General features: G+C 45.9%; 1 long non-coding RNA gene across 1 annotated transcript in view; it reads right to left on the bottom strand.

Annotated features, from left to right (window-relative positions):
• Positions 1-1,721, bottom strand: part of LOC133090171 (uncharacterized) — a 66,109-nt gene extending 64,388 nt beyond the window's left edge. Inside the window, exon 1 of the long non-coding RNA XR_009700786.1 lies at positions 1,635-1,721. This is a non-coding gene — a long non-coding RNA (uncharacterized LOC133090171). The remainder of the gene's footprint in view (positions 1-1,634) is intronic.
• Between the last annotated feature and the right edge of the window lie 10,488 nt (positions 1,722-12,209).

Raw genomic sequence — 12,209 nt, 5'->3', positions numbered from 1 at the left:
TATACATTATATATTGTTTGAATGTTTATAATACGCCTCCATGTAACTTTTGTAATATTAAGTTGAAAAAGTAAAGTGAATAAATGCACACAGCAACACAGTCCAAGCCAGAAAGGAGACTCTAGCCCCTGAGATCTGAACCCCTGGACTTAAGTCTGCCCAGTGCTGCTGGAGGCCATCCTGCCCCCATGAGGAGAGCACCAGCCTGAAGATGGAGCCGGCACAGAGAAAGGCAGAGCTAAGAGACAGTGAGAGCTCCTGATGTGTCATTTAGACACCTGGGTGCAGCCATGCCTGAAGCCACCCCTGTCCTGGTCAGTGTGATGAGCTGATTGCGCTTAGTTCAGTCTTCTCAGATCCAGTTAATACAGAGGCTTGAGTGCTTCCTGGACTGTTCCCCACAGGGAAAAATTCTGCTCATGCGTCTCAGCAAGAACACATGCAGTGGAGTTTTGTGAACAGAAGACACTACTGGAATAGACAGTGTCCCTGACCCATCCAGACCACACTCCCACCCCAGTGCCTTTTGCTGTTTCTGGTGCCCATCCCCCCACTTTCCACGTGTTTTTGTTTCCAAAAGCCTGAACCATCGAGAAGTGCTTGGAGTTCATGTCCCTCTGGGTGGCCCTTGGCCGATAACTGAAAGTCGTGAGAGTATGAAAGGCCAGCTCTCTTGCTCAGCACCAACTCTGAGAGGTGAGTTACACCCTAGCAGGATCAGGCTTAAGCCACCCTCATGGGCTCTATCTAAAGCCACCCTCTTGCTTGGTTTCATGTCTTCTTCCCATCCCTGACCACCTTCCCTTGGAGCACCCACTTCATACATCACTGAACACAAATCCTCTGAGGGATATAACTGAAGACACCAGGCGCAAACCGGCCAGGCCAGGTGGGCTCTGAGCACCCCCAGAGAGCAAGGGGCAGGGGAGCCTGGAGGTGATCTCCACCAACCCCCAGAAGACTCCACGCAGCACACAGGCTGTTACTTCTCCCCTCCATCCTGGCAGCCACAGACCAGAGAGTAAGCTGGCTCGGGAATACCCAGCACCCGGGTTGTGACATGGAAAGGGAAACCAGCCTGGCTCCCTGCTGGAGAAGAAGGACGGCAGGGGTGATAAGGGACTCTCAGGCATGAGGTCTTTCCTCCCCACTCCGAGCCCTGGACTCAAAGTCAGCCTGCACGATGCACTCAGATCCTCTCCTTTGTCTGACCACACTACCTCCGGAAGCTGCAGCGATCACCGGTACCATGGTCCAGTGCCCTGGCACTCTAATATGCAGCTCTCCAGACCCGTCTTGGATGGGCCACACCATGCCCTGCGCCAGGACCACACCTTGGGCCCTCCAGTTTCTTCTGCTTCTGGGGACGTGGGCAGCCAGAGCTGAATTTCTAGTTCTTCTGCTGCCACTAGATAAGCTTTTATTCTTGGTGGTGGTGACTCTACGGTGCCTCTCCTGACTTTGTGGATAAAATGACCACGAGGAGTGTGTAGACCTTGTCCCAGCATCAAGTGGGCACTGCAGCTTTTGTTTTCTCAGGAGCCACTCCCCCTCCCACCAGTAAGAACCCCCAAGATCGGGTCACTTTGAAGACTTCTATGATGAGCAGGTGGCATGACAAAATAAATACACACCTGGGCCACAGTGATTGGTTGCGGGCAGACCCATGACCATAGCCAGGCCAAGGAGACCTGACGATGGACTTGGGGGAAGAGAGATGCTTTCTCTCTGTTGGATGTGAAGCTGGGTTAAGCCTGGAAAGGCCAGAAGTCACCACGGGGAGGGTTTGCTCAAGAGGGAAGTCAATGCATGCTCTTCTCTGTTGTTGTTGGGTTTTGTTGTGGTGATTCTTTTCTTCTGGTTTTCTGCTTAAGCCAGTTTGATTCGAGTTTTCTGTCACTTGCAACTGAAATCATAATAACCAATAGCAACACCGATGGATAAAGTACAAGAGAGGAAACTGCCTCTAGCCCCATATGGCTTTGGTCAGGGCTCTTAACATCTAAAACAAAGGCAGTGGAGAGGTGATGCACACATCTGGGCTCTGGGCAGAGCACACCAACTTTGCTTTGCCTTCACCTTCCTTTCCACGGAATTCTCCTTCAAAGCCCAGTTCAAACCTCCAGGAAGCCTGCCCTTCTCTCCCCAGCCCTTGGGGACACATCCTGCTTTGAATTCCTGCAACATTTACCTGTCTGTGCCACCCACTGTTCTTATACCAGCTTGATATTTTCGGGTCACAGTCTGTGCATATGTGCTGTGTCCCCCCACCCAAAACTCCTAAGAGTAGCTAAGCACGTTACCAAATCCCAGGCACTGTGCTAAGAAACCCATTATATGCAAATTGCTATAGATGCTCACAGCCATCCTGCAAGTTGGTATCTCATTCTCCCCGTTCGAAAGATGAGGAAGGGCAGCTCAAAGAAAAGAAGTCACCTGCCAGAGCTCACCCAGCCAGATGTGCCAAGACGGGGATTCTTTAAGATGATAAACTTCTAGGTCATACCACGCTGCTCTGCAGACATGCACCCTCAGCCCAATGGTGCGTTTATCGCACATCGATTCCTCCCAAGCATCTGCTGATGGATTCATCTGTTGTGAGAGGATTTCAGGAAGGCACAGGTCAGGCAAGAGGAAAGACCAGTGGCATTTGGGGCTGCCTCTCTGGGCAGCCCAGGTCTGCGAGTGGAGGAGTAACTCCCTGCCGAGGCTCCCCCTGTCCCCCACTCCCACCCATCTGCTCTGCCCAGCTCCATTCCCTGCACAGAGCCCCATTCACTACCTGGCCAGGAGGTGAGGCATCCTTCCCAGGGAATCCTGACACACGTTTCAGGCACTGTGACGGCAGCCGGCTAACAGAGGAGCAGTTCTCCCCTGGAACAGAAGAAATTCAGTCCCATCAAGAGCTCACACTGTCAATCGGGGACCAAAACAACCCACCCCCCATTAGCCAAACCCTGAGCTGGACCCAAGCGTTAATTTTGCTACCAAGCAATGAAACAAACAAAAGTGTTTTCTTCCCAGAAAACAAAAATAGCAGACCAGTTTGAACCTGAGCTTAACCTGTATATTTTCAAAGACTACTGAACAGGTACAAAAATCAGACATCAAAATGTTCTGTGAATGAAACCAATATTCATCCAATCCAAGTTCTTGATTCAAATCAAGAAGGAAGGAGCATTTTACCTCCCTGTGTGGTTCCGTGGGGTGTGTAATAGTGTTCTCGGGAACTTTGTGTGAAGAATAGAGGCTGGCTTCTTTTAAATGTGGTTTTTAAAAATGTTATTTTATTTTAACCTTCCATAAAGATGAATCAGAAATTTTCAGAGCATTCAGTGCCCCTTGTATTGACAAAAGCATTTCAAGATGGATCCATTGTAATAGCATAGCGTAAAAGCCTCAGGGAAGAGGACAGAGCCTTGAGTCCTGGGTCCAATTACCCAGGTGACCTCAGGCACGTTACTCTGAAGCTGTGGTCACCAGAAGTCAAGGTCAGGCTCTTGAACAGCCTGACTCAGCTCACCTGACCCTGGGCATGGAGGGGCCCCTTGGGCGTGTCCCCTTTTGGAAGGCCTGACCCACACGAAAGCATCTGATTCCAGATCTCACGCGCCAGAGGAGAGCACACTGGGCCAGCTGGACTGTCCCGTTCTCATTCCATCCCAGCCTCTGGACAAGCTGCTTACCGGGTCCCAGAGCAGCAACCAAGAAGCTGAGAGCCCCCCAGCCATAAACACATGCAGACCACACCAGTCCTAGGGCCTGGAGAAAGAGAATGCCGTGCAGAGGATGGGGAGCTGACGCCACTACCAACAGCTCGATGCACCACCACAGCATAAACAAGTGAAAATGGTCGTTCCATTGACCAAAGATCAATTACTCCTGTTTTATAAAGACCAAGGGCATCCAAATGGCTAACAGTAGTTACTCTGGGGTATAGGAATGGAGAGCAGGAGACAGAACCCTGCTTTCCATTTTACACTCGTATCCATCATTTGGACCCTTCATAAGGAGCATGTATGCACTGCATTTATAGCGTTTAAAATAAAGGCTAAACGCTAAGCATATGATAGAGGCAGAAACCACAGAGGGAAAGACTTATGGACTCCACTGCACAAAATTGAAAAACTTATGTGTAAAAAAAGAGAAATTACCTTAAATTATATTAGGAGAGGAAAATATTTACAATATTAATGATAGTAAATATTTATTATCTTAACATATAAAAAGCACTTGGGGAAAAACCACACTGTAATAAAAATGAGCAAAAGACATAAATAAGCAATTCATGAAAGAAGAAATACAAGTGGCTAATAAATATAAAATTTGCATCCCCACTAATAATTGAGGACACACAATGAAAAGTCAGATAACATTTTTGCCTATCAAACTAGCAAATATGTATCCAAAAAAATTTATAATACTTATTGATAAGAGGACAGACAGGTAAAGAACCTCATACACTGTTCATAGGAGGGTAAACTAGTAAAACCTTTTTGGAAGGCAATATTGCAAAGTCTATTAATAATTTTAAAAATATGTATAAACTTTGACATAGCTAATCCACTTTTAAGCATTTATCCCTAAGGAAAATCATCATGGCCAAAGATACATGCATTTGGATGTCCAGTGAAACATTGTTTATAAAAGCAAAAAGTTGGAAATAGCCTCACTGTCCAAACAATGAACTGGTTTAATATATTATGGCATTATACACAGGGAATAACTATGCGGATATTAAAATGATGATAGAGAAAAATACGAAACAACATGGAAATGTTCATGATATATGAAGTGAAAAACACTGGTTACAAATGGTTTGTACAATATGAACCCACTTTTATAAATAAATATAGCTATATATCCACATTGAATTTTTAAATATCTGATCATAGGCTATTTAAATTTTCTCCTTTCTGTATTTTTTGGAATTAAAAATCTGTATTTTTTAAATAAAAAAATACCCAGTGCCAAAACGCATCCAAGAATCATTTTCAAGTAATCAATTAGGAAACAAACATCTTTAACTCAACAAGTTAAGAACCAAAGACATATCAAATAAGATAAAGTAGTATCAATTGTTCCAAATAACCCCTCCAATTAATCTTCTATCTCTTTTTTTATAAGACCACAGAATCTGAGTTCATACAGATGAGGTCATTGCGTTGCAAAACTTGTTGGACGAGGACAACATTCTAAAGTCATAACCTACTCTTACCCACAGGAAAGAAGACAAGAAGCTTGCTCCCTTATTTTCTTAGAAGAAAACAACTGCATCTTGAAAACTCAAGGTGGAAAGGCTGAAGCCAGACTTCATGGGTTCTAGGACCAGGATGGTTTTGTTCTCCAATAACATTGCTTCATGCCAGTGTGAAATTCAGATTTTCAGAGAAAGAAAGAGGTATACTTAAAGAGAAAATGCTGTTTGCAAGCTGCAAAATGCTGATGTGCAACGCTAAGAAAAGAGGTAAAATAGCAATGAGGGAGAATTAGAGATCCTCAGTGCCCTGCCTAACTCTTCTGATGCTAGAACACACACACACACACACACACACACACACACACACACGCCTGGCACATAGGAGTTGCTCAGTAAATACTGACTGGCTAATGTTGGAGGTGAATTTCACTAGTATTACAACTCCTATTTGACCACACATCCTTAGCCAGAAATATCTTCCCTCTCAGTGCAGGCCAGCACAAAACATTTAGGCTACAGAACTAAGACTTTCAGGACAATACAACATTGCAATTAAGGGGAAAGTTAGACATAAGAGAAAGTGTAAACAGGATGCTAATGGATTAATCCACTAACATCCCTTCTCCACTGTCTCTAAGGAGATCCTCCTAAGCAGGTGCTAACTTCCAGAAATTGCAATTGGCAAATCCATTAATACTCCTTGTCAGACACATCCACGTGCTGGAAAGAAGGTCTCCTTAGTTCATGCAAGTCTTTGGGGCAAGTCAGGAAGACACTGTTTTCACTCATATGTGAATTTCTATTGTAATCTTTTTTTTTATTATTGGAGTATAACTGCTTTACAATGTGGTGTTAGTTTCTGCTGTACAATGAAGTGAATCAGCTATATCCCCTCCCTCTTGGACCTCCCTCCCACCCCTCGCCCCATGCCCCCCATCTAGGTCGTCACAGAGCACCGAACTGAGCTTCCTGTGCTTTATAGCATGTTCCCACTAGCTATCTATTTTACGCATGGTAGTGAATGAATGACTGTCCACACTCCAGAATCACAACATCCCCTATTATTGTATTATTGATCTTTCCCCAAATCCAGACAACAGTTCCTTTTGATCTTTGACCCAACATGTAGAGAGAATTTCATTTCTAACATATCATTTTTTTACGAATAATGGTACTGTAAAAGAAATTTAGCTTCACTGGCTTTTAACCACCCTGGGGATTTTTTTCCACTGTTTGCGCATTTCCTACCAACAAAATCACAGATTGTTCAGACCGCTGACGAACACAGTACATCACCTCGCTTGAAAATGATCTGCGGCAAAACCTCTCTTAACCATGATACTCGTAGAAGGGGGGGGTTCTGTTTTCTTTTAGATCCCTGCTTGGCAGAAAGCTAAAGAGAAAATTTCCCAAGGGGAAGTTTTTGTACCCGAGGTGGGCTTCAGAAGGTCTTTGGAGGGGATCAGATGAAAGTTTCTCCAATGTGAAGATGTTAAGACACTATAGCCAGTAAATGTTTGTTGAATGGGATTATGCTAGTATATTAAAGGTCTTAGTCTTGAGCAATGGTATAAAGGAAAAGGACAGAGAAAAGCCTTATGTCCAGAGCAGGGGGAGGACACTCAAAATCAGATTGACTTCAGAAAGTCAAAATTCATCCACATCACTCTGTCCCAAATCGGGATGCCCATATTTAGTGAACAGACTGGTTTGGTAAGTAAACAATCATTGATTGTAAACTGTTTAAAAATCATTTTACTAAAAGAATAGGGTTTGTTGTATACATGTTCTTTGTCAAACCCATGATGCTTGCCATTTTTGGCTGGAAATCTGGTTTATGCTATTTATACAGAGATTTATGTAACTTTCAGATGACTTTTGTATATATTTGTGTGTGTCTGTTCCCTCTTGTTTTGCATATGGCCAGCACTGAATGTATGTTTGCTGCAGAAAGAGATAAATGAATGGCTGCCTTTGGAAAGCAAACATTTCCAAACATTTGGCCACAAAACTGGGGGAAATGCTGATGATCTGATAGGCTATGAACCTGATCCACTCTCATACAACCTGAAGGATCCCATCTGGAAACAGCCCTTCAAGAAGACCAAAAAAATACATAAACAAAGCAGAAAAAGAAGTGGACCCACTGAGGAGTTTTCAGAAATTGGGAATAACGTTCAATTTCTTCCAGCTCATATCTAGAAGTTTCCCTGAAGCTCTCCCCCACCCCACCCTGCGCTTCGTGGGCGGCCCGAGTGAATGGGTCAGCCCTTCACTGACACATCAAGCCCAGGACTGTGGTGATCCAGGGCCAGGCTCATCATTGGACAGATGCAAGATCATTTTAGGTGGGGCTTAGTTGCATATTTACTGTTAAAGCATATTACTTAGTTGCATATTACTGTTAAAGCAATTATAAATTTCTTTATATTATTAATTTACATTCTCTAGGAAAATTATAGCCAATCCAGGAAAACACTGCTTCAGAAGAGTGCCATCCAAGGTGACACCCCACAAGCATCCCTTTCAAAAATGAGTTTGAGGCCAAGGTGCAGCTGGGGAACAAAACTGTGCAACTCTAGCTTTGGGGCTTTGAGGTCTTTTTTGTTTTCAGTCCTCCCCCTCCACGGGACCCCCAAGATCCTACAGACAGCACAGAGTTAAGCTGTCACATAGGTTTTGGAAACACTGCAAACCATAGAGGTATAAGTGCAGCAGCCCATGAAAGGTTCCAAGAGTGTTTGCAGTTTACAAAAATAGCCCTTTTACCTTGGTTTCACCTTTGTTCACAGCTTGCATATTATTATCCCACAGGACACACCTTGCAAGCAACTGCTCCACATTTTCTAAATTTTACTTTTGGGTAAAATCTGACCATGAAAAAGCTGAATGTTTGGGCCAGAGTGTCTGGGGTTCTTGCACAATCATTTTTATTGGATGGGCCTTGCTTACATGGCATCTGCCTCCACGGAGGGATTTTTCTGGTGAGGCTTATATAACTCACCCTGCCGTGTATGGCAGCACCGGGGTGGGGAAGTCCTCAACTTCATCCATGAAAACTTAGGGAAGAAAGCAGCCCAGCCTCAGTTCCAGTAAGTACCGTGCTTCTGCTAAGCAAGCTGACGCAGGTTCGGCTGATGGACAGTGTGGGTCCTCTTGTGGCTCTTATTTCCCTCTTTGCTTTGGCCGCCACTAAGCTCACAGCCAAACCTGTAGTCCACCTTCAGAAACTGTGCAGGACTTTAAAGCCCAAATGTTTTTGCACAAGTCTACCTTGGATACGTTCTTATTGTCTTACCCTCGCTCCTCTTCACTCTGGCATCCTTATTTACATAGGTTGTCCTGCTGTTTTCTATGTGTTTGCTACAAGGCGCCCTAGATGGAGGAGGAGTGGATTCATAGATGTTTTGGCCCTCCTTTCACTCCATGAAGACAGAGCAGGGAAGAGCATCTGGGCCACAGGATGGGAAAGGCCTGTCTGCACATAGGAAAACAAACATCCTGTTTGTTCCATTTTGCATTTTTACAGGGTTTGCTTTTTATACTTTTGGAAGATTGTGGTTTTCTGAAATTATTTGTTTGGGTGTAAATCACTGAAAGTGGTGTTTGTACATTGCTTGTCTATTTTAGCTTTAAAAAAAAATGCTTGAGTACTTAAAGCCTGGGTCTATATGTAGCCCACCTGCCCTCCAAATAAAAAAAGTCTGGCTACTTCTCTGAAAATCTCAGAAGCCATTCTGGCCCCTCTTCCCTACTCTCAGCTGATGGCAACATCTGACACAACTGGATGGTGGTTCACAGGCTGAGGCCAGCATCTTCCTGGCCTTCCCTTCTCACCAGAACCCTTGCTGCAATCTCCCAGCAACAGTAGCATTTTTACTATTTATGTACTATTGCATATACATATGAAGGAAGACACTGTAATCTTTTATGGCATCAATAGACTAGTATTTCCTTACAGATACTGTGCTTGGTTCCTTCCATGAATAATGGTGAGTATAGTTCTCTCCATTTACCAGCTAGAAAATCCAGACTCGGAGAGTTCAGGAACTTGAGTTTGCATTTCATCCTTCTGTCAATCCCTCAGGAAGTGATGGGGAAGTTGGGAAGCGTGAGAAACTAAAAATTTAGCTCAGAATTCAAGGAGCTCGGGCAGAAAGGCAGCCTGAAATTAAATCATGGAATATTTCTTCAATGTCCTGCCCCCTCCTTCTTTAGCTCCCCTCTTCTGTTCTAAAAACCCTCTTTCTACTCCATTTTCCCTCCCCAGAAATCTGCCAAGAGGCCTCTACTGTTACTCTTCTCCACGTGCTCCAGACCTCCTAATGCTTCTTTCTCTCTCAGCCCCAGTCCCTGTCCTTCCTTTCCAACCTCTGCTTCAAGGTCAAGGGCCCTGGGGGCGGGGGTGGGGGGAGGGGAGAGGAATGTGATAGATTAATTCACTCTAAGCCTACTACAATGGTCCTTTCCCTTTTTTTCCTAATATTATTTTATTTTACTTTAAATTTTATCGGAGTATAGTTGATTTACAGGGTTAGGTTAGTTTCAAGTGTACAGCAAAGTGATTCAGTTATACATATACATAAATTCATTCTTTTTCAGATTATTTACCCATATAGATTACAGAAAAAACAACCCAATCAAAAAATGGGCAGAAGATCTATATAGACATTTCTCCAAAGAAGACGTACAATGTCCTTTTCTTAATGTATTCCTTCTCTCTGAAAGAGTTGCATTTTTTTTAATAGATTTGTTTTATTTACTTAATTTTTTTTGGCTGCATTGGGTCTTTGTTGCTGTGCGCAGGCTTTCTCTAGTTGCGGCGAGCGGGGGCTACTCTTCCTTGCGGTGTGCGGGCTTCTCACTGTGGCGGCTTCTTTTGTTGCGGAGCATGGGTTCTAGGCGCGTGGGCTTCAGTAGTTGTGGTGCGCAGGCTCAGTAGTTGTGGCTCACGGGCTCTAGAGTACAGGCTCCGTAGCTGTGGCGCACGGGCTTAGTTGCTCCAGGGCATGTGGGATCTTCCTGGACCAGGGCTCGAACCCGTTTCCCCTGCATTGGCAGGCGGATTCCCAACCGCTGCACCACCAGGGAAGCCCCAAGAGTTGCATTTGTAAAAGGGACCACAGCACCCACACCTTGACGCAAAGGAGTAAAATTTCTCACGCCGGAAATTCAGGCAGTAAGCAGGAAATTGGGGAAATATTCCAAGTTGCAGCAGGCTTCCAGGCACCCGGACTCCCCTTGCCATGGGAAAGCCTGAGGCCCCATATGGCAGTGTGGTAAAAGAAGAAGCCCATCCCCATGTCCTCCACCCGGCACCCAGTTACCTTTTATGGTTGGCCTGTGACAAAGGACAGAGCCATCATGGATGGGGAAGAGCCTGGGGATGGGGCGGCAGCTCAGGACTGCAGGGGTCGCAGCCCAGAGGAGCTGCCCTCACTGGCCCACCTCAGCCACACTGGGCCAGACCCACTTGTTCATCCTTCACCGAGAACCAGACCTACCGCTAGGAGGCAACTCATCAAAAGGCCTGGCCCCCGTCGGATCCCTGTGGCTCAAGGAGTCCCCTGAGCCTCCTGGTTTCCTTGCCGGTGAGTTTCCTGCAAGCAGCCTCAGCGCTGGACTCCAAACTGCCCCACCCCCTAGTGGAGAGAGGCGAGCCGTGCACCTCCCGCCCGGCTCCTGCCAAGACCAGGCAGCCTCCACCAGCTGGGTTCAGCGAGCCAGTGCAGAAAGGAGCGGGAGGCCCCGCCGGGCACATCTGTTCTTCCCCGGGACTCCCCTGAGGGTCTCTGATGGCCCACACTCAAAGTTTTTCTGGCCTACCCAGTCCACGCCAAGTCTTAGACTGTGAGAGGTGAAATATGTGAATAAAAATGGAAAAATGTGTCCGCGCAATCACACTCTCAATGGGAATACAAGGAGTTATGGGACCAGACACTGGGCGGCTTTATTCTTCCCTAATCAGCCAGATGTTTGGCCTGGCCTGGAGTGCACAGACCCAATAAAACGCCGCAGGCCCCTCTCAAGTTAAATCACCTCGCTCAGAGGCCCATGTCAGGCTGCCCTGTGGCCCCAACAGTTCTGAGGCCTCAAGGAGGAAAATCACTCTCCCAGGCCGAGAGCCAGCTTGACACCCCATCTCTGGAGCTTGCCTCTGACACATTTGACATGGGGAGGACTTCTGTGTTTGCTTTAGGGAGTTGTTTTTAGTTTGTTGCTTTTCCATAAATTGACCAAAGTGTAAGAAACTTCCATTTCGAATTCCTTAGCTAGATGAACATTTGTGCTCCATGACTCACTCTGATACAGAGTTTCAAGGAAAGGTGACTGGGATTAGGACAAGACGCAGCCCGTCCCACAGAGAGGAGGGGCACAAAAGAACATTCCAGGTATTCGACAGCTCGCCTGCCCCTTCCACACGCAGCGTCAATCTGAGCAGCAAGGGGGAAAGGTAAATAAGTCCCCCGGACTTGGCCCTCCAGAAGCTCCCCCAAGTCTAGTGAGGGAAATAGAAGAGACGGGGGAAAAAAGTACCGAATTTATCACTTGCCCTGGTGGAGGAATGAACCACGTGGTGAAGGAGCTCAGAGGAGGTGGCATTTTGTTCGAGTGTTGAGGAACGAGCCAAAGAAATGCCCTCCTCAGGGGTTTTTTTAGAGGCATCTTCATCCTTCCACAAATATCCCTAACTGACTCAGTGATAGAAGGCAGGCCAAGATGAAGCTTTTGACCCCAGGGGTCCCTAGAGGCTGCCGCTGACTCATGTGCCCCCTTCCAAAGTCCACTTCCCCTGGATCGGGGAGAATTATGAGGCAAACAATGGAGCCAGTAGGGAGAAGGAAGATGGCCACAGGGAGATAAGTCCAGCTCCCAGATGTTTTGGGGAGGTCTCTAAAATATTTTTTTAATTAGTGCCAGCATTTAATAGTTGGACTACTTCATGTAAAAATTATCTTGAACTTTTCTCTTCTCTGAAAAAAATTGGAAGACATGGTGATACTGGGTG

Source organism: Eubalaena glacialis, chromosome 4, assembly GCF_028564815.1.
Source record: "Eubalaena glacialis isolate mEubGla1 chromosome 4, mEubGla1.1.hap2.+ XY, whole genome shotgun sequence".
NCBI lineage: Eukaryota > Metazoa > Chordata > Mammalia > Artiodactyla > Balaenidae > Eubalaena > Eubalaena glacialis.
Note: the sequence above shows the minus strand (reverse complement) of the source record. Positions and strands in the feature narration are given on the sequence as shown.